General features: G+C 41.8%; 1 long non-coding RNA gene across 1 annotated transcript in view; it reads left to right on the top strand.

Moving 5' to 3' along the window:
* The window catches only part of LOC131824092 (uncharacterized), a 231202-nt gene that overhangs the window by 191390 nt on the left and 16292 nt on the right, over nucleotides 1–23520 (top strand). Inside the window, exon 3 of the long non-coding RNA XR_009350744.1 lies at nucleotides 12936–13180. This is a non-coding gene — a long non-coding RNA (uncharacterized LOC131824092). The remainder of the gene's footprint in view (nucleotides 1–12935; nucleotides 13181–23520) is intronic.

Genomic DNA, 23520 nt, shown 5'->3' with positions numbered 1-23520 from the left:
CATAGAAATTAATAGTAATTGCTTCTTTGCTTTGCACGAGCTTAGGAAAGTGTTCATAGGCTCTACTTTTGGATAGTAGGGAAACCTGTGTATATACAGGGGTGGGAGGAGGGACTAGGAGAGCTCTTTCTGACAAACATTCAGGATTTCTGTTCTCTGTTCTTGTGATGACTACTAAGGAGAGATCAGTTTAGAAATTTGTTTTCAGTTCTATAGTTTAGACCTCCGTTGGGTTGTAGAGGAAATCACACAGTTGAACAGCTCCTGAAAACAATTTCGCTGTATTTTTTTCCTCAGAATTTTACATAATGCTACTCTTCTGAAACCATGTATTAGATATTTTCAGAAATCTTATCTTTGAAGTTCTTCTTCTACATCTAATTGTAACAAAACCAACTATTTCAGTAGGATTCTTCGTTTTCAAGCAACAGAAATTGATCAGGTCCATCTGACTAAAACACAAAGTAATCCATTGGAAGGGCTAAGGAGAAATTTCAGATTTGAGGGAAAGGCCAAAGAACCAGACAGAGAAAAGGCTACCAGGAACCAGGGATGCTCTGGGCATCCTGGGAACAAGAACAAATTGGCCAGCTCATCAGCCACCACAGCTGGGATGAAACAACTCCAAATGTTTCTGCTGCCTTCACTTACTCCATTAAAGAATCAGAATACTGGGAAGCAGAGGGTAATTTTTTAGCTTGGGTTCCAGGCCCACCTCTTAGCAAGGGGAGGACAGTGTACCTAGAATGGCAGTTCTACCAAGATGACATACAGTGGGGGAGAATTCATGGCCCCCAAAGAAACTCTGATACTGGTACTGGAAGAAGGGGAACTATAGAGCCTGAGGATCAGGCTAGAGGTATCAATTAGCACTTACTGTAAAAAGGTACCAGCCTTAGAGCAACTTGTCTACTACCTCATCATCTTCCTATTCCTATTTTGCTACCCTGTCCAAAATATTTTCTTTATAGCCCTAATGACTGTCATACAACCATTAGAATTTTTTTTTGGAAAGACATCACTTTTGAAGGATGCTCCCCTCTCTCCACTAAGTGGCTTTTGTCCCCAGCCCCGAAGCTTCCTATCCTTTCTCATGTATCCCTCCAGACTCTACATATAGAGGCAGCCCTGCCAATCTGCTCTGCCTGTACTGCTGCATATGGTACCTGGTGTTGAGTATGTTACATCTGTATCCCCCTCTGTGCGGGTAGACCCTATATTACAAAACAAGAAATAATGATGGTAATACAGCAGCCCTTGAAAGCCCACTGGGATGTATTCCAAGGCCTTTGAAAACCACCAAGTTCTCAGATATATCTCTTTGAATTATATTTTCCCCCACAAAATGCAGTAAAGCGTGACTGAGAAACTATAAATAATCCCCTCAGTCTTTAATGATTCTATAAATATGGGACTAAAGTCATTTACAAAGCCATTAAAGTAAATACTGGTTGGAGCACTCACTGAAACAATTTCACAAATCATTTTTTTTTTCTTATTTTCCTAATAGGAAGTGTAGAGATCTGACTCACTTCTGAGTTTGACATTTTCTTCTTTGATGCTTCCAATACATGTAACTTCCTAATAAGAACTTCCAATTTTGTAACCCTCTTCGTGTCTACCATCAATGCTGGAAGGGGGTGGGGGTGGGACTCAGGAGTAGGACTTCCCACATTAAAATCCTGGCTCCATTGGTTAGTACTGTGTGAATCTGACAAGCTCTCTTTTCAGCCACCCTTGTTTTCCTCATCTGTAAAATGTGATTTTACATTTTACATATTTAATTGACATAGGACAATTCATTTTAAGCATTTAGTGTCTGGTACTTCATAAATGTTCAATATACATTAATTACTATTTTTTAAAAATATCTTTAGGAGCACTTGGGTGGCTCAGTCATTGGGCTATTGCCTTCAGCTCAGCTTATGATCCCAGGGTCCTGAGATCGAGCCCCGCATCAGGCTCCCTGCTCCTCAGGGAGCCTGCTTCTCCCTCTCCCACTCCCCCTGCTTGTGTTCCCTCTCTTGCTGTCTCTCTCTGTCAAAGAAATAAATAAAATCTTTTGAAAATAATAATAAAAATAGAAACCTCTTAAAGTAATGACATCAGGAAAGCAATTGCTTCTGTAAAGATGGGTAGAGAATAGCAAAGCACCTTAAACTACGTATGCTGGGACCTCAGCAAGTTTCATTCACTAGCTAGGTGACTCATTCCCCCACACAATTCATATTTGTATATTAGAAAAATTTTAAATTCCTTGGTAGGATCAGGCTTTAGACTCCCTTACAAATACTAAATCCATATGTGCCGAGGATCTAATCCAGCTTTGACAAATAACTGGGCAGTGAAATGGTAAACGTTTAGAAAGAACATCCTTGAAATGTCATCTGGCTTTGTGACACAGACAAAAGCATATTAAAGTCTGTAGCAAAGTAATTCCAAACATAACTGAGTTACAGAGCGCTGTACATAAAATTGTATAATTCTCTGAGTGACTTATTAGAAATGCAGGGTTAATACAGGACCAATTAAATAGGTCAGCTCACTAACGCAGTCTTCCCATAATGACACCATAGAGTTTCCTGGGAAACACGTCAGTGTTGCTGAAGTGGAGGCAGAGCATGAAAAATAAATCAAAGGCCCATGATTTTTGGTCCTGTGAGAGAGTTAGCTTCAAAATATCATGGGAGGGGCGCCTGGATGTCTCAGGTGGTCAAGCATCTGCCTTTGGCTCAGGTCATGATCTCAAGGTCCTGGGATCAAGCCGCATGTCAGGCTCTCCACTCACTGGGGAGTCTGCTTCTCCTTCACCCTCTGCCACTCCCCTTACTTCTTCTCTCTCTCTGCCTCTCAAATAAATAAATAAAATCTTAAATATATATATATATCATGGGAAACACATTCTTACTATTGCCTTTGTTACTTAATTCAAAGCAACCAAACTCCATGAACACATGGGGAAAAGGCACAGAGTACATATGTGTGGTATAGAAGGAGTGATGTCCCCCTGAGAAGCAAAAAGTACGCAGCTGAGAGTTAGATGGGCACTGAATGGAGCCCTTCCCTGCCCCGCTGACCGGGGGTGTGACCACGTGACTCACTTCACCCCTAGAATGTGACATGATGGAAACCGAGGCCCCTCATATGTTAGCATGCTTTTCCTTGCTCTCCTGCATGCCTGCCATTCCTCACAAGAGAATCATCCCTAGGTAGACACAGATCTAAGCAAGATGAGAACTGAACCCAGCTCAGAGCCTGGAGGGAGTCAAACCCAGTCAACCCATAACCCAAGAACTATTCCAGCTGATCCTCAGGCCCATGCACAAGAGAAAAGAAATGCTTGTTATTGTGAGCCACTGAGTTGCAGCGTGATTTTTTACACAGCCTTGAAAAAACAATGGTTGACGGAGTAATAACAGTAGCTTGTATCAGTTGGCTCCTCACCTTGCGTGAGGACCTGAACTCAAGACCTGAACATTCATGATCTGTTTTAATTCTTAGACCACTTGGAGGGGTGGAAATTATCCTCCTCTTAAAAAAAGTTAAGTGATTGACCTGAAGACCCACAATGAGCAAATGGCAGAATCGAGACTCAAATCTAGGGCAATCTGTTTCTTGTGCCTGGTTATCTTTCACTGCCCTGGACCAGCCCTCTTCAGTGTTCATTTACATCAGGGCTGAAGAACCAAGACCACTGTCCCTCTACTGGTCTTGAATTCATTTGTCTGGCCTTCATTGAGATGTACTGTGTACCGATTACACACCATGCATTGAGTCTGGCATACAGTAAGTACTCCCTGCTTAATGTGAGTTAGCCATGATTGGTTTTACCATGTGAACATGTAAAATAAATAAAGAAATAAACAAATAAATAAATAAACAATGAGATCTTAAAACAACACAGGGAGAAAGTAATGTGGTTCTATGGATAACATATTTGATATAACTAAAGAAACAACTTCCAATTGTTCATGTTAAATGATTATGTCTCCAAGTAAGATCTTGGAGTTTTAATTTTTATTATAGTGCAAATAAATTTATTTGAAACCTAAAATTTTTTTAAATTTTAATTATATCACTTTCCTCACTGACAGCTTTTATATTCTAAAATATCCTTTGCTAGCACGTAGATGTGGCTGTGTGACCCAGCCCTGGCCAATGAGGTCCAGGGAGAGATGTCTAGGTGGCATCTTCTTTTTCCTTGAAAAAGAGATAAATGGGCAAGGACTGCTCTCTTGAATGACCTCTTTCCCTTCCTACTGGTATGATAGGGAGGAAGAAGAAAATGCCACTATACTGAGGATGGGAGAAAAAGGTAGAAAGATACTGCTGTTAAGCTCTTGAAGAAATCTAAACAAGCCTTCCCTTGTTAAGCAAGCATGATTTAAACCTTTGGTTCCTATGGTTTAAACCTTTATTACCTGCACCAGAATGCATTCCTGACGGACCGCTCTATGTCCCAACGAAAGAGGTAGCTGCTGTTGGGCTCCCATCAACTGCCGAATGTGGGAATGTGGGCCCAGTGTTGCCACCTCTTCCAATAAGATAGAAAACAGCATTTTTAAAAAAAGATTGTATGTATTTGTCAGAGGAAGAGAGAGAGAGAGAGCACAAGCAGTGGGAGCAGCAGGCAAAGGGAGAAGCAGACTCCCCGCTGAGCAGGAAGCCCAATGGGAGACTCCATCCCAAGACCTGGGATCATGACCTGAGCCAAGGACAGATGCTTAAAGGACTGAGCCAGCACGGTGTCCTAAAAAACAGTTTTTTTTTTTTTTTTTTTTTTAAATGTGAAACCACTTGTTTTTAAAGTAAAGGAAACTAAATCAAATTATTAAAACATTGTGCATACCAAACAGAACATAACTTCAGGCCAATTCTGAGAGCTACAACTTGGCAGTTCTTGACAGCTGTGTGTATCAAGTTAGTAAACTCTGTCCTAAATTAACTACCCATTGTGTTGGCCGGACTTATAGGAAACTCACAAAAGGACCATCAAAAAGCAATTATTACATGAGCCCTGAATCCTGCAGATATAATAAACCGGATTTGCCTTCCTAGAATCAAGAAGAAAAGGAATGGCTTCTCCATACAACTGGCCTTGGATTTAAAGAAGAAAGTTGCATTTGTTAGGTCAGAGAGAGAATTGAATCTGTTCAGACATTTCCATGGGTCTGCTTTCCAAATTAATTTGTCATTCCTTTGATAAGATCTCAGAACCTGGTTGCAGGGCTCCTTGGAGCTCAGGATTCAGGCAACTCTCTTTAAAGAAGGAAGAAAATAAGACCCTTTCTATGACAATGATCCAACCAGGGACCTGCTGCTAATCTCGGGTTTGTTGTATGGGTTTGGATACTGCCCCAGGCTGGATAAAAATAGCTACAGTGCTAGTAACAACAATAGCAGCCATGGCCTACATCCAGTCTAAGCACTGAAATACTCGTCTATTGTGTTTATGTTGGGAAACTGCCCTCCTCTGCTTCATATGGTAACAACAGAACTGTACATCGCAGGGGCTCGACTACCTCATACCTGCAAGGGGAAGCGTCCCACCCAGACCCGGCCAATCATCTTCCTGCGTGACTGGCCACAGAGACGGCATGTGATACAAACAGGGAAAAATCAGAGTTCTTTCCTGACAGTTAATAGAGGGACAGAGAGACAGAGCCTCTTTTCCCCTCCATCATCCTAAACGATAAAGAAGAAAACTATGTAATACCAGATACCATGCAGTCCTCACAGGTAAAACACCTGTCTGAAAAAGAGGCCAAGTGATTTGTGTAGAGCCGAGATGGGGAGAGAATCCCTGACGGTAGTATTTACATGTCTGAATCCATCTGTGCCTGAAAAGAATTTCATCCCTTGGATATTCCAATTAAGTAAACCAATGAATTCTTGGAGAAATATTGCTAAAAAGCCAGTACAAAAAGGACCAGTGTGCTGAGAATATGGAATAGCTAACTGTAAACCATAACTGAGTGTCTAGAGTGAGTAGAAGACAATTTTAATCTATATACAGGTCAGAAAATTCCCAGGGGAAGGATTAGGTGTGTTTATAGCAACCAAAACAAAAAGAAGTCATTCAGACCGTAGAGATGACATATGGTATTAAAAAAAACAAAAAACTGCTCCCTACTCTTAAGAAGTGACCCTAGTTTGAATTGTTGTCTTCTGTTTACTTCTTTTTTTTCCTGCTGCATCCAAATGAGGTGTTTATTCTGCAGACACGAAGGGCATGAACACCCATGGGTGATGATTTACAGATAGGCATCTAGCAGGCCAAGAAAAACCTGTGTTTTTCTTCAGCATTGTTCCTTATTCACTGTTAATAAATTATATTATTTTACTGACAAGGAGGAATACAGATTTTATTCATCTGAACACAGGCTTGTGTTGAGTCAGGTCGATGTGTTTAGAGACTCAGCTCTACCCATGACTAGCTGTGATACTTAGGTAAGTTATTTAAACTCCAGGAGTGTCGGTTTTCTCAAGAAGAATAGAGGTTGAGGTGAGCATTACACAAGCTACTGTATGTAAAAGTGCCCAGCCCATTGCCTTGCCCTTTCTACAAATTCAGTTCAAGAAGGGTTTGACACTTAGTCCTTTTTTTCTCCGTTATCTTTTCTTGACCTCAGATGCTCAATCTCTCTGTTTTCTTTTCCTATTATTTCTCTGTTTATCAGTGTTTTCTCCAACCATTTGTCTTTTGTTTCTCTCCCAAAATATAGCATAATGGAGAACACAGAGTGATGTTCAATAAATCCCCTGCCCCAACTTATGCCTTGAACTCCCACATTGTATCTTTAACTGCTTCCTTAACATTTCCACTTAGAAATCCAATATGTAAGCATCTCAAATTTAACACAGCCAAACTAGAGTGTTTGATTTCCTCCATATCCTCAGTCTTTCCCACCTGAAGAAATGGCACCACTGTTGACCCAATGCCCAACTGAGTTTTCTCTTCTATTTCATCTCCCATATCCAAATACTCACTCAGCAAGTCCTACTGGTCACCTTTTAAATATATCATATACTCTATGTTTGTCCCTGATTGCTAGTGCTGTATCACTCTTGTTCAAGCCACCATATCCTCTTGTATGATCTCCTAGAGTCTCAACTTGTCTATTATTGAGTTCAGAGTTGGCCTAAATCAATTACCACGGGACATTCCTGATAAAGACAGAACTGATCTCCAACATCATTCCTATTTTCCTCTTGGAAATCTTTAAGATAATGCTCAAGGAGAATTCACTGCAAGCTAGAGAAGTCAAAGCACTGTGTCATGAATTTCCCCAGTGCAGGGCAAAATCTAGGAATTCTTGAGAATCTGGAATTTGAGTATTATACTGAAGGAGCATGAGCTGACATCCTCTGGCAACAGGCCACAAGCTTAGCTACTCTCTCTAGGGTTACTTTCCTACTCCTGTAATACTAGGAGGGAAACCTGGTTTCTTAAACTCATGAGAAGTTCACGGGAACCTGGTGAATTAATTAGACTCCTGTGAAGTTCAACCAATCACAGCCCAAAGTCCTGAGGGAAAAATGGTAGCAATTAGTCTCAGGTTTCTACTTCTCAAACAAAACAAGAGCGTCTAGGCTACTGGGTTATTAGGCACAGAATCTTGATGACAACTGTAGGTATCCTTTAGGAACATTAATATTCAGTTGAACCATATGAAATTGCCATTTTTGTAGGTCGAAATGGTTGAATAATAGCAATTTCTATTATTTAACCTAATAATAATAGCAATGTTTATTTCTTACTATATGTTAGGAAACTATATGAAATACTTTATGTGCATTGTATGAAAGGGCTTAGCACAATTAAAATGTTTATAATGCATCACTCAATCCCACAAAAATCCTCCTAAATGTTATTATCCCATTTTACAGAACAGGAAACAGAGTGAGAGAGGTCGAGTGACTTGCCCAAATCCAAACTATCAAAATCTACGAAATGGTAGGATCAGAAATAAAGAATAAATATAAGGATCTTTCAGATTCTAAATGCTGTGAGTTATGGCTTTATTGAGTGCCTACTATGTATTGGGCACGTAGAATATACTATTTCTAATTTTCACAAACATGCATGAAAACTGAAGATCATCCCCATTCTAAAGAGAAGATAACTGAGCCTCTAAGATGTTAAGGGTCCTAAAGCCAGATAATAATGGCATAGTTGTGATTTAAACTGAGAACTGTTAGATTCCATTGCATTTACTTATTTTTAGTATGCCAAACTGCATTTCATATATGAAAGAAACTGTTTTGGGGGGAAGGGATACACACACATGTGCATATGTGTGTGTGTGTGTGTGTGTGTGTGTGTGTGTGTGTGTGATTTGTTAAGACCAATCAGTTGAATTTTTAACAAAAGAAACCCATTCGCTTTGCCTTCCAGAGACTATATAATTTGAATCCTTGTCCCAAGAGCACGATACCCATGCTAATCAATATTGAGCTGCTCAGGAATAAAAGCTACAACCCAAACCCCAAATTTGTTCTGGATAAAAGCTGATGGCCTCCTGTCCCCCAGTGAACTTCCAAGCCCATCACTTTTGCTTGGCAAACTTCCTGCCTCCTCCCACCTCCCCGCAAGGAACCAATGCCGGCAGTGTGTGTAGAATGACTCACTGAAACGTAAAAATGAACAGATCTTTCCAAGGCTGTCAGCCAACACTGAGAAATTTGGTACAGACCGTCAACCAAATGGAACTTGATTCATCTATATTAGGATGATGGGAATGAATCAACTCTCAGGAGCCTCGAAACTTTCATTTTAATTAGTCCAAATAATGTAAAGCAAATGCTTTAAAACCACCAAAATTCAACACGCTGCCCACATTTTCTCATAAATACTCCACCTCCACTCCCTCCTCTCTTTCCCTTTTCACACACACACAAGAAATTGATAAAGTCCAAAGACAGCCTTTGACTGGAATCATTTCTCCGTCCTCTTATGTTGGCTGAAGTCTATAGCTGCCAGCATGCTAATTCTAGTAGCCACAATCCTCTTCATAAGACCACCCTAGCTGAAGAATCCAGAAGACTGGAACTGAGAACTGCTTCTAGAATAGAAAGGATGTGGTTTAGAGTAATTCTTTACATCCTGGACAAACACACAAAATGTCAAAGGTTTATTGTCCATTATGTGAAGACATTGGTTCCCTTTTATTAATCATAATGTTTTATTTAACATAAAGAGCATGACTCTGAAATCAGACAGAGCTGGGTTTGCCTCTAGCACTTACTAGCTGTGTAGACACAGTTTTCTTTAAAACCTGTTGCTTCATGGGTACCTGGGTAGCTCAGTTGGTTAAGTGTCTGACTCTTGGTTTCTGCTCAGGTCATGATCTTAGGGTCATGAGATTGAGCCCTGAGTCAGGCTTCGTGCTCAGTGTGGAGTCTTTCCCCCTCTCTCCCCCTACTCCTCTGTTCCTCCCCCAGCTCACACATACTCTCTCTCTCTCTCTCAAATAAATAAATACAGTCTTTAAAAATGAATAAACAAATCTCACTTCATTTCTCTCACCTATAAAAGAGAACGAATACTAGTGCCTAGTTGTAGGATTTTTATAATGATTAAGTGAAATACAAAGTTTGTTAAGGACTTTGAACAATGTCGGGCTCATAATAAGTGCTCCAACAAATGTTATATAGTATCATTATCATCTGGGTATGGGACAATAATTTTTTGTTGTTGTTTAAGCAAGAGAAACCCAACCAAAATGGGCTTAAGCAAAACATAAAATACAACATATATAAAAAATATAAAAATAAAATAGAAATTTATAGACTTAGAAGTCTAGGGAATTATCAAGTTCAGTTAAAAGTGAATCCAGCAGCTCAGCTTACATCCTCAAGAATCTGAGTCCTCATTAGCCACATACACTTTACCCTGGAAAGAGAATCCTTTCCCGATAGTTTCACTGAAAGTTACAGTCCTGGCACACATTGAGCGAAAATTCCTACTTAACCATCTCCCACCGAATTGCTGCAGCTCATACTGACCTGGCCATATGTCTGCTAGCCCAGGGGCAGTACAATGGAGAATATCCCACAAGAACTCTTCCACTGTTTGAGATTAGGGTAGAAATGAGTCCCCAGAATAAAACCAAATTGCTATTACCAAAAAGGCAGCATGAGGCCAGAGAGACAAAAATAGCAGATGATCACTCAAGTATGGAGGAGTTAAAACTAGCTGGAGAGGTAAAGTCCAAGTCGGCCAAGTTGCTTGGGATTCATCATGGAGAAACTGGAAAGCTTTGAAGGTGACATGAAGAGTCTCTTCTTCCTAAAAGCCACTCTCCATTCAGAATCCATTCTTAGTACCCTGGGTCAAGTAAATGGTCTTTGGACTATTTTAAATTCTTCTCAAGGCTGTTATGATATGACTGGCCACAAACAGGATGGCATTTCCCAGTTCAGTTAAAAATCACTTCTAAATATATAAAAGTCTGAAGAGCAGCTTCTTCCCCGCAGGAAGGAAAGGTTATAGCCAATCTCTATTTGCATTCTTTATTTAATTCTCAACCCTGAGAAGGAGGCACCATCATTACCATTTTATAGATGAGGAAACTGACACTCAGCAAATGTGACTTGCTGAAGCCACGCAAGTGTGAACATGGCCGGGTTGTATTTCTAATCCAAATATGTCAGACTCCCTACAATAATTGGCCATCACTCTTCTCAGCAACAGCCATGAATACTTCCTTCCCTTTTTGGCTCCTTGTTCCATATTTGAAGTGCTTTGTAAAGGAGGGAGGGTCATCCTAAAGAAATCTGAGAGTCTCTATACACCAGCGACCATTTCTTACTGATTCCGAGTATAGGTAAGGATGCAACCCCGTCATAGCTTCAACTCCACCACTTTCTACAAACAGCTACCCTCTTCAAATTGGAATCTCGCTGTCCTTCTCAGCTTAAGGGCGGGTGCTTTCAAAACACCCTGAGGAAAATCTTTTCAGTCATTTTGAGTTGAGCACGTGTGAGACGGCAGACATTCTTCCTTCCACACAAAAACCTGTCCAGTGTTTCTTGTACTCATGGCGCTTGGGGATTCCAAATCTCACCACAGTTAGATTGACATGAGCAGAGATTTTGCTGAAGGGAAACCCATCATGCTGCTAGAATTGTTTTGTAGTTGTTGTGGAGAGGTTTTATATTTATTTTCTTTTGAGACTGCAACCATGGTAGTCATGGGCACCTCTTGAATTGATCAGCAGGGGTGGGATATTTGGGGGAAATTTTCCAAATACGAGGAATTCTTTATTGAGGAGATTATCTGTCAGAGATGATTGTTTATCTGAGACAACTGCTCTCCCTGAAATGTAGGTCAAAGTATGCTATGTTATTTGAGATGATTCCCACCACATAATTTCTCATTGACATCCTCAATGAAGGTGTAGGAAGCTTTAAAATTGAATTTCTTGATTTTAGAAGAAGAAGAACATTCTAGAATGCATCACTAATCCTGTCAGGCTGAGGCCATGGACTGACCATCCATCCATTCCTTCATTCACTTCATTCCTAGTGTACCCAGCTGCATGACTGTTCATGACCAGTCCTCCATATGGTGACAGATTTGGCAGAAAGGCTGCTGGGCAGGGGGACCCTAATGGTTCCCTAGACTACTTCCTTCCCAGCAACTTTTCAGAGGTGGACTGGATTAGATCCTGAGGAACATGCACATGGAAGTTGAGATGATCAAATAACTGTTCAAAAAGTGTGCCAGCAAAAATACACACACACACACCCCGGACACAGAGATAGTCCACAAAGTTTGAATAGTGAATAAATACAAGCATTATTAGCCTGTAGATTTCTCTCCCAAACCTGCAACTAACATGAGAATGAAGAACAAATAAGGAGTTCCATTCTTTATTTCAAAGCAGCCCATAGGGGTGCCTGGGTGGCTCAGTGGGTTAAGCTTCTGCCTTCAGCTCAGGTCATGGTCTCGGGGTCCTGGGATCGAGCCCCATATCGGGCTCTTGGCTTGGCAGGTAGCCTGCTTCCCCTCCCCCTCTGTCTGCCTCTGCCTACTCGTGACTTCTCTATCACATAAATAAATAAAATCATAAAAAAAAAGCAGCCCATAAAGTAAAAATAGGACTTTTTAAAATTGGGGGTGTCCAGGATGTCAGCTGTATGTATGCGTGGGACAATTGCTCAGTAAGTGATTGTTAAGTGAAAGTAAGAACCACTTACAAGCTATGTAATTCCTTGGCACCTGGCGGTTTCTTCTGGTATTGCTGTAACATGTGGGAAATGTTTAAGGTCTGAGGTTTTCTTAGTTCCCTCAGGAGCAGTCCCTGAGACAAGTACGGGAATTAAGTACCTTGACAGGTGATTCTAGGAGGTGCCAGTGAAGGAGAGAGCAAGTCAAGTAGTGCCAGCTGGGAAAATAGCTAACAAAGGCTGCTTTCACAAACAGTTACCACTGTGGGAACAACTGAACGCTCAGTGCCTTCAGAGATGCTGGGCAAGCCCGGTAGCCTCAGGGTCCTGTGTTTTTATTCAACTACTCCCTCCCGCCTTTTCTGATTAAGGCCCGTTCCTGGAGGTGTGAGCTCCCCAGCACTCTGGTCCATCCCCTCTGTGAGCCAGACACACTCTTGGGGCTAAAGAACACCCTCAGCGAGTTGCAGGTCCTTGAGGTGGGATGGCCTCACACGGACAGAAATGCTGTGTGCCACGTGAGCCAGCACCATGTGCCGTAGTGGACAGACTCCGAAATGACCCCCAGCGGTGTCCCCCACCCCAGTATTTACACTTTCATGTAATTCTCTTCCCTGGAGCATGGGCTGGACCTAATCGTTTGAGTCTAAGGAACAGAATACTGCAGAGGGGATAGATTGCTACTTCCGGCATTAGATCACAACCACCACCAAAAGTGCCTTATTTACCTTTGTTCTCTCTCTCTCTCTCTCCCTCCCCAGGAAAAGCTGGCAGCCCTGTTGTGAGCTGCCCTATGGAAAGGTCCATGAGATACGGCGAGGGACTGAGGCTCTCGGACCCACAGCCCACAAGGGACTGAAGCTTTTCCAACAACCATGAGGAGCTTGGAAATGAATCCAGTGTTGAGAATTGACAGCCTGATTGTGACCTATGAGGACTTCGGAGCAAAAGGCACCCAGTAAAATCCTACCCAGACTCCTGACCTGCAGAACCTGTGAGATAATCAGTAGGTGTTGGTTTGAGCTGCTTAGACTGGGGGGTAATTTGTTACAAAGCATTACGTAATTCATACAGCTGCTCTATAAAGACCAAAAGCTTTTCTATAACTTCGTCATGGCAAAGTAAGAGTTTCATAAGAGGTATTAATTTGTTTTTACTACCACGGTGCAGTGCCGATAGCTTTCAAAAAGACTTTCAGAGAAGGAATTCAAACAAGTCAGTGGGGTATTTGCCCATTTTTTCATACTTTTTAAGATTTATTTAACTGGGCCTAACTAACCATCTGGAACAATGACTCATTTATTAGACACAGTAACTGAAGCTCTACTCTGAACAGATATTTGAACAAAAATGTGTTACAGCCAAGCGAGAATCAATTAACTTTACACAATTGATTACTGACTCTTACATTTATTATGTGTTTGCCAAAGCTATCGAGTGAAGCCCTGCAACTCTTGAAATATCTAAAGCTAGGAAAACAGTCAGTCATTCAATGGCCTGAAGTCTGGGTGTATACAAGACTGAAATACAGTTGGGGAGGTCATAAATTTGAGACCATCAGCATTTGTCTCCTAACTCGTGACAGAGCCATCATATAACGATTCATCCTCATTTCAAACTTGAACACTTGACCTTGTCCTAAAAGGTAGTTAGTGAGACAAGTTATTTTATCATGGAACATGCCTGTTTTGATCACCCTCTCTTCACTCCTCTGGTGAAGGGATCCCCACCCTTGGGCTTTGGGGATGACCAAACACAAGACACCCAACACCAGACAGATGGAGTTGACAGCAGTTTCTTCGTCACATATGCTCACAGTCTGGGGGAGGATACCAGAGGCCACACGGGGCCACATGGCCATTGTGCTTGGGAACAGAGTGAATAATCAGGGACTGTGGGAAGCAGGCTCTGTATTACTAAGAGATTAGGGTAACCCCTCATTCCAGTGGGAGTGTGTAGTTGGTTTATTTGAGTAATTCTATGGGCCTGCAGGGAACTGAAACCCACCAGTTGGGATACTCAGGAACTGTATTTGGTCCCTTTGATAACAAGTCCAGGAGACCTTTTCCACAGAACAAAGTGGGGAAGGGGACTTACAGTTAGCTCATTTGAGACCCTTCTGATTTTACCAGATGTCAAGGGAGCACATGATGAATTTCAAGTCTCACACTACAATAACCGTGGGACATTTCCCCACAAAGAACCCAGTACACAGTTCCTCTTGAGATGTCAATAGGTTGACTGTATAAGCTGTTAGATTTCAGGAAGACATAGTAAAATTTATATGCACTTTGCCTGAAGATAGGCAAAATACCTACAGAAAGATGCACATCTTCCTTTTACAAATTTCCTGCTCAGATCTCTTTTTGGCTTAGAAAACTCACTTGCTTAATCTCTATGATTTTACCAAAAAAAGTTCAAAGTCATAGTCATCCCTCAAGGTCACAGATGATATTAAAGACTGGGTTTGATGAAGTCCAGGCCACAGTTTCTGTCCTGGAGGGAACCAGAAAGGGGTGAGGATACCTCCCCTGCATTGTCCTGGTCATGTTTCCAGTCATAGAAGCAGAGTTGCTGGCAACCCTCTGTGGTCTGCCTCTAACAGTGAGACAGTTTGGCCCATCCTGGTGCCCAAGACCAATTAGGAAAGTGAGCAATTCTGAGAAATCTCTGGATATTGCTGAGCACTGGACTTGATAGGCAATAAAGGCAGAATAAATTCCTTTTGGCAAGTCTTGGTCCCTTCATATTCCTCTTCCCTATGATAATACCCTATGAGGTTTAATCTTGCTCAGAACAGATGGGTCCTTAACTGGGGCAAAACACACCTCGATCATGCAGCCAAGGAAACAGAGACCCAGAAGGGTAAACGTTGCTTGAATATCTCATAGTTGGTTAGTAACTTTTTAAAGAGTTCTATTGGGGGGGGGGCACTGGGTGGCACAGTCGGTTAAGCACCCAACTCTTGGTTTTGGCTCAGATCATGATATCAGTGTTGTGAGATCAAGCCCTGCATTGGGCTCAGAGCTCAATGTGATGTTTGCTTAAGACTTTCTCCCTCTGCCCTTCCTCACCCCATGATCAGGTGCATGTGCTCTCTCTCAAATAAATAAATAATCTCTCTCTCTCTCTTTGTTTAAGATTTTATTTATTTATTTGTCAGAGAAAGAGAGTATACACACAGGGGGAGTGGCAGGCAGAGGGAGAAGCAGGCTCCCTGCTGAGCAAGGAGCCTAATGTGGGACTCTATCCCAGGACCCTGGGATCATGACCTGAGCCGAGGGTGGATGCTTAACCAACTGAGTCACCCAGGTGTCCCAAAAAAATAAGTCTTTTAAAAAAATAAAAATAAAAAGTTCTATTTTCTAAGGATACTTGGAAGTGTGTTAGGATGTGTTAGGTGGGAGTGTTGGAATGCATTTAATCTGGGTTTGAATCCCAGCTTTCCTACCCACCAGGAGTGCCACACTGACCCCATGGTCTGATGTCTCTGAGGCTGTTTCCTCTTCTGTATGAAAGGGTTGACTAAGTACATTGCCTGATACATAGAATGTGTATATATTCCAGCATCTACTTATGTATTTTTTTCATTGGCAGAGAATTCTAAATGTAAAATGCCTGATCTGCACAACTGAGGCAGAATTTGATGCCTGGTATGATTCCTGAGTTCTTTCCACTGTGCACACAGTTTTTCTCATTTAAGGGCAAACATGCCACAAATACAGACTCTTAGAGTTTTTTCATGTCTACCAGGTCACAGAGATGGCATCACTAGAGAAACATACTGAGAATGTATCAGGACCTAGTAATTAATACCTTTTCCACAGGCAACACTGGAACTTTTTCTATCTCTGTGAGGAACACTCACAAGGTGGCTAAGTGAATATTTATTTTCATTGTAAATGTATCTAGAGCTAGAAAGTAAAATTAGACAATAGGTTGATGGATACAAGTTGTATTAGATCTGGAATCATCCAGAGTTCAATAGTCTTTTACCCCCCCCCCCCATAGCACTTTACCTTCGGCAGGGCCTCTTCATAGAATTGTAAAAATTCATTCAGTGAATAGCTATTGCATATCTACTATGCCGACCGTGTAGAGATACTGTTCTAGGTGCCAAGAATATAGCAATAAACAAATGAGGCAAAACACCAACCCCTCATTTAGCTTAAATTCCAGTGGACAAGTAGAGAGGCCATAAAAAATAAGGAAATAAATTCTGTTACCTAACAGATGATGGATGATAAATGCTATGGTGAAACTGAGCCAGAGAAGGAAGGTAAGGGGTTCTGAAGGTAGGGTTGTAATTTGAAATACAGGCATCTGAGAAGGCTTTAAGGTGTCATTTAAATGAAGACCTGAAAGAGTTAAGAGTTCAGGGTATTTCAGTCACAGGCAACAGAAAGTACAAATGTCCTGGGGCAGAACCAAAGCTGCAGGGGTGCCTGGGTGGTTCAGTGGGTTAAAGCCTCTGCCTTCATCTTGCGTCATGATCCAGGGTCCTGGGATGGAGCCCCGCATCAGGCTCTCTGCTTGGCAGGGAGCCTGCTTCCCCCTCTCTTTCTGCCTGCCTCTCTGCCTACTTGTGATCTCTCTCTGTCAAATAAATAAATAAATAAATCTTAAAAACAAAAACAAAAACCAAAGCTGCAATGTTGTATTTCAGTAAGAGCAAGTAGATCAATGCAGCTGAGGGAAGTGAGTGGAGGAGAGTAACAGAAGAAGCCAGAGATGTAAGGCAGGGGCAGATTATAAAGGATTTACTGGCTAAGGAGAAAAGAGTGGCTTCTAAGAAACCAAGTGAGATGAGAGGGTTGGAACACAGAAGTGCATGGTCGATGTATGTTTAAGGATGGGTGATGGACATTGGGGAGAGTATGTGCTATGGTGAGTGCTGTGAATTGTGTAAGCCTGCTGAATCACAGACCTGTACCCCTGGGGCAAATAATACATTATATGTAATTTATAAAAAAAGAAAAGGATCACTCTGGTTGCTGGGTTGAGAATAGATTAGGAAATGCAGGAGAGACAGAGGGACAACCAGACAGGGGCTACTACAGAACCCAAATAAGAGATAATATTAACTTAGATCATGGTGGTAATAGCACCATTAGTAAGAAGTGTGAGAATTAGTAAAGGGAAACCCTACTAAAATGGAGTTGGGCGGCCGGCAGAGGGAGTTATCAAGCCCTACCACTCCTTGTCAACTGTTAATCTATGGGAAGAGATGGAGCTTCTCTGGATACTACTTTATGATTTAATTATTTGAGAGAAAGAGAGAGCAAGAATCCCCAAGCTGACTCCGCACTGAGTGGGGCTCCATCCCTGGACCCTGAGATCATGACCTCAGCAGAAATCAAAGCCAGCTGCTTAACCAACTGAACCACGCAGGTGTCTAGGGATATCACTTTAGTTATTGCTTTACCAGCCCAGCAGGAGGTGGGAAGGCTTTCCGCGGCCCCCAGCAACAGCCCAGCCAATGAGAGATAGTCACAACTCAGCCAATGAGAAGCCACTGCACTTCCAAAACCCAGTTTACTCCAGTGACCTTTTTTTGTTTTTAAGAGCAAAGGTTTTCTAAGGTTTCACCTCTCTATAAAAAAGCCAGCTTCCTCTTTTGTTCTGGGATTTAACGATAGTTTAGCTGCAGGCAGTCAGCCCTGGGTTGCAATTCTGGTATTCCCTGGTAAGCTCATCTTTTGCTGGTAAAATAACTGGCAGTTTTCTTTTCATTTATTTACTTATTTTTACATAGGCCTCATGTTCTGCATGGAGCCAACAAGGGGGTTCCAATTCGAGACCCTGAAATGAGACCAGAGCTGAGATCAGGAACCTGTTGCCTGAGCAACTGAGCCACCCAAGCACCCCTGGCAGTTTTATTCTTTAATTTAAAAAAAAAAAATAGTTTTTTAAGGTTTTATTTATTTACTTGAGAGAAAGAGGCCACAAATGGGGAGAGGGAGAAGCAAATGCCCTGCTGAGCAGGGAGCCCAACTTGGGGCTCAGTTCCAGGACCCCAGAATAACAACCTGAGCAGAAGGCAGATCCTTAACCAACTGAGCCACACAGGCGCCCCCAACCCTGCAGTTTTTGTTTGTTTGTTTGTTTGGTTGGTTAGTTTTTTTTTGTTTGTTTGTTTTTGTTTTTTGTCTTTGGTTTTGGTTTTTTAAAGTTAACAGAAGCTATGTGATCCTGGAAATCCTTTAAAGGTAAAACCAACAGGACATACTGAAATGGGAGAAATAAAATGAAGAATTGAGGGTGACTCCAAAGTTTCTAGCTGGAGGGACTAGGGAGAAAAGCACACTTAAAAGAGCAAGGAGCAGGGGTGCCTGCGTGGCTCAGTGGGTTAAGCCTCTGCCTTCGATTCAGGTCCGGGTCGCAGGGTCCTGGAATCGAGCCCTGCATCAGGCTCTCTGCTCAGCAGGGAGCCTGCTTCCCCCTTTCTCTCTGCCTGCCTCTCTGCCTACTTGTGATCTCTCTCTCTCTGTGTCAAATAAATAAATAAAATCTTAAAAAAATAAATAAAAGAGCAAGGAGCGGAGATGTGCATGAAGTGGGGATGAGATGCTCAGAGTTTGTGGAGGAACGTGTTATGTTTAAAGTGCCTCCATGAGTAAGTGGAGGTTTCAAGGGGACAGTTATGTTTGAGTGGACAGGGACAGGGAAGAGATTTTACTTTGAAGACCACGTCTGGAGCTTGGGGTCTTCTCTCTTATGAGGGAGAGCTGAAGGTACTAGCGCTTCTTCTTTATGGCCCATCTAAGCTGACATCTTCACCAAAACATGTTCTCCCCCAAACCACATTTCCCACCAGTGGTGAGGAAAGACCTGGATAGAAAGCCCAGATGTTGAAGAATGGTTCTTGGAGAGGCCAGCTAGTAGGTGCATGCATTATTTTTTGTGGCCTGTGTCCAAGCAGCCACACTGACAGTTCCCCCTAATTTCAGGTAATGCAGAGGGAAAAGGACTTGCTTCTTTGGGACTTTGGCACGAGAAGGAAGCTGTGCCAATCATTCAAGCCCCCACCCTCCCACCCCTGTGCTCAGGACTGCTGCTTGGAAGCACTGGGTATTTTTCCACTGGAGAAGTGCTTAGTGGATGTGGTGATAAAAACTCCTTGAGATGACTCAGCTGCTTTGGTCTTTTTGCCAATGTCTTGTTCCGGAGGGGGTTGAAGGAGGCTTCAGACAGGAGGGATGGAACACCTGCAGCAGGAATGTTCTGTGGGGAGGACTTCCACCTTTTATACTCCCCCCCCCACCTCCCACCCCACCCCCCGCCAAAAAACCTGCATAATAGTAACTCATGTTTCTCCAGGCATACTGGGAGCCAGGTACACAAAATACCATATTAGAGATGGGAAAAGAAGGCTTGGAGAAGTTAGGGGACATACCCAAGGCTCTTCTGCCTGTGCTCTCGATCATACTTCTCTGGCCTTTCTGAGCATAACTGCTTCCTCCTGCTTCCTCCCCTTGGGGTCTTGGTATCAGAAACTGGGAGCTCGCGCATGCGCTCTCTCTCTCTTACCTTCCTTCCTCCTTAAACCCTGTTGGAGAATAACAGATGCTCCTTACTAATGGCTCAGCTGTTAACTCTTCTGTAAAAAGACAATTCCCAGGGGGGAGAGGCAAAACATACTTCTGGGTAAGTCATGTCATGTGTACAAAGCTACCTTTGATGTACTGTACACTTGGAGCCCCAAACTTGCTTGTATTTTGAACTCAAAACATTGTTAGCATGACTTTGCTTCTTTTCCTGGAAGAGAAGAACCAGTGCATTATCTGGAAAAATCCCTCTGGTTTGATACATAGTTCACCATTTTATCTCAGTTTCCCAAGGTCTCTAATCACTGCCAGAAATCTAGACATTTTCCCAGGTAAGAGCATCTGCCATTGGAAGTTGCAGGGAATGAGGAGGCCTCTTGGCTATGACTCCCCACCATCTCTGCCAGCACTGGGGCCCTGAGCTATACTGTTCCCACATCCAGAGTAAAGAATGATTTTTACCCCAAATGGGAACAATGTTTCTGTATTTATAAATCTGAGAGATTCAGACACATCTGCTCATATTTACACCAATTCTGTTGCGACTGTAAAATTGCATATGCTATTTTGATGAAACTTTATCTTAATTTCATTACCAGCCTGAGTAATCATGTGATAATTGCCGGATTTCCAAGTAACTGGGCAAAAATGATATTTAGAGGGGTTTTTTTTAGTTTCTCCTCCTAGACTCATGACTTCAATAAAAATTCTGCTATTTTATCTTCCTAAATGGAAGCCAAAGTGATTTATTTTCAAGCTAGTCATTTGTCCATACTTGGAAGGAGAAATGGCTGACTGTATCTTAAAGAGGGGGTCATTGATGGTCTTGGTGATGGTCCAGTCCAGGAACAGAGCTGCTTGCTACATTAAAGTCTACTTGAGGTGAGGAAAGCTGCTATAGAAGAAAGAGCTCAGGGTTTGGCTTCAAACAAACCTGGGTTCGCAGTTAAGTGCCTTCACTAACTAGATAGTTGTGTTGCCTTTGGTGAATAAATCACGTAACATCTCTGAGCCTTATTTTCTCATCTAGAGAATAGGTGTTTTTTTTGTTTTTGATTTTTAAAAATAACTATGCTCTGTGAATCTTTATGATTAGATAGTCCTTAGGATGATGTCTAGCAAACAGTAGGTTATGAAAAATTATAACTCTTAGCATTTCTATTACCACCTTCCAAACCTGTGTGTGTCTGTTGAAATATAATATATACTGCTTAAAGTATTGTCATAAAGATTTCACTATTTGTCTGACTGTGACAATACTTTGTTTTTGGGATAATTTTGTTCCCTGTTGGGATAGGAAACTCAAGCCACCATGTTGTACAATACTACTCCAGGGCATGCCATTCACATTTGGTCCACATGAATGGCCTCCCTTAAAGTTATGCATTAGAAAACCTGAGGCTCTTACCCTAGAAGTCAACAACCTACATTGCTCTGAAAAGCCCCCCTCTTGCCTTCCATGCTGACCCATTCCTACCAGCAGGTTTTGGGACCATCTAGAATCATGATGGTATCACTCTATGGATCCCAAGCAGCTACTATTTAGGAATCTCTAGTTGCCACACCCCTCTCACCACGCTGGGTCTCCTTAGATATGACTTTGATTGAAATAAGCCTGTCTATTATAACCCATTGGACATCTTCCTTCAGGGTATCTGTGATGATGACAAGTCCTACATCTTACAGTCTAGTGTAAGGGGCCATCTCTAACCCCAGTTCTGCCAAACCTGTCCTACCTTTGAGGTCCAAATATGTATCAAAGGCTATATATGTATAATACTTCTTTTGGTTTCAATTTAGGCAAAAACTTTAAACTGGGAGGTTGGCACCTTGAGTCCTAGTCCTAGCTCTTCTACAAATCAAATGTATGATTTTAGGCAAGTGTTGATGATTGCAAAATGATCACAAGATGTTCTCATGTCTGTGTGCATACGATTTGCAGTGTGATTTTGTTTCCCATCAAGAGGGGCCATCTAATTCTCAACCCCTTGAAGCCATGTTTGGCTAAGTGACATTGCTCAGTCAATGAAACACTAGCACATACAATGCAAGCAGTGCCTTTAAAAGTGTTTTCATGTTGGGTGTTGCTCTTTCTGGCTGCTGATATCCATGCTGCCATATGTGAGCAAGTTCAGACTAGCCAGCTGGATGATGCTGTAGTTAAGCCTATAGCCAGGCTGTGAATGATGTCACTAGATTAACTGGTCTTCCAACTGCAAGAAATGCGAGTGAGATTATTTTAAATTATTCAGCCTCAGCTAAGACAAGAAATTAAGCCAGAACAGAAAACCCACCCAGTTAACCCACAAAATCAAGACAAATATATGATTGTTGTTTTAACTCATTAATGTTGGGGAATGTTTGTAAATAGCTAAAGCCAACTGATACAGTAATTCAATTTCTTTCTCTGATTCTCTTTCCACATCTTGATTACTAGAGTATTGAATCAGATCAGAACTGTTAAGTACAAGGCACAAGAGCTATCGTCTTCCTATCCCAAGATCATATGAAACATTGTTAACTGATCACAGAACACTTTCTCATTGGACCCCAAAATAGTGATACAGTGCTTCTAGCACTCTCGTAGCTACCCCCTGTTCACAGGGTGGGCAGTGGAATGATGCCCATTTGCCAGTTCTCTTTTATACCAGTAATTCTCAAGTGTGACCAATCACCACCATTCCCTAACCAGTTCCCTGGGGAGAGGTATAGACCTAAGATTGACATTCTATTTTGTTGAAATCACATTTGGTAGGTTTGGGTCAGACTGGAAATCTAAAGGTTTCCAGGGGATTCCAATAATGATACAGGTTTGGGAATAGTAGACTGAATGATTTCTTAGGTGTTTTCCAACCCAATTCTTTGGTTATTCTAAGCAAAGCATTGTCCTTAATCTTAGATTTGACTGGATAATAACAGTATCTTCTATCCCTAAGTAATCCCATGCAAACATACCCAGATGTTTGAGTCTTCAGATGAATCACCCACACTACTTTGAGTAACCTGGGGTTCTTCTCTAAATATTACTCTTTAGTATGCAATAAGCCAGAAGAAGACTCTCTTAGGCATTCAGAAGGAGAAAGAAAGAGACTCCCAGATTCAGGACAAGGTAAATTAACTGGTTAATTCTCTAGAGCCATAAACCATGAATCCTGCTCTGAAAGACGGAGTTCACTGTATTGTTAAGACCATGAGTCCACACTTGCGCTTCCAAACAGTGACCTAGAATGTGGCATACATACAGTTACCTGCAAACCAAGGCCTCTAGATTAGAACATTGAAAGATAACCAGGAAGTGCCAATAATAATACTGACAGCTAATTCTTAAGTGCCTTCTATGTGCCAATCAGTATGCCAAGACTTTGTTACTTTATCTTACTGGCTCCTCTGAATAACTCCATGAAATAGGTACTTTTATTATTTCCATTTAATGGATGAAGAAAGTGAGTTGTCAAGGTAGAAGTAACTTACCTGGGGTCACGTGGCTAGTGGGTGGTAGAGCCAAGCAGAGTGCACATAGATCTGACTCCAAATTCCCCATTCCACACTAGTGTGCCACACAGCCTCTCAATGAGGCTTTCATTAGTGCACAGGAAACATGAGCAAATTCCCGAAAGACATTTTTCTAAAACACAGCAACTATGACAGAATATTAAATCAAATTAAAGCTGTGAAAGAAAATGAAGCATTGGTTCCTTCTTACATTTTCTCATCAACACTCACAATCCCATTATGTTTATTTCTCCCTTTGTTCCAGTTTCTCCTTAAAAAGAAGTTTTGATTGACGGCTTCTTGGAAG

Source organism: Mustela lutreola, chromosome 2 (assembly GCF_030435805.1).
Source record: "Mustela lutreola isolate mMusLut2 chromosome 2, mMusLut2.pri, whole genome shotgun sequence".
NCBI classification, from domain to species: domain Eukaryota; kingdom Metazoa; phylum Chordata; class Mammalia; order Carnivora; family Mustelidae; genus Mustela; species Mustela lutreola.
The sequence above is the reverse complement of the archived record's forward strand: the minus strand, read 5'-3'. Positions and strand labels throughout refer to the sequence as shown.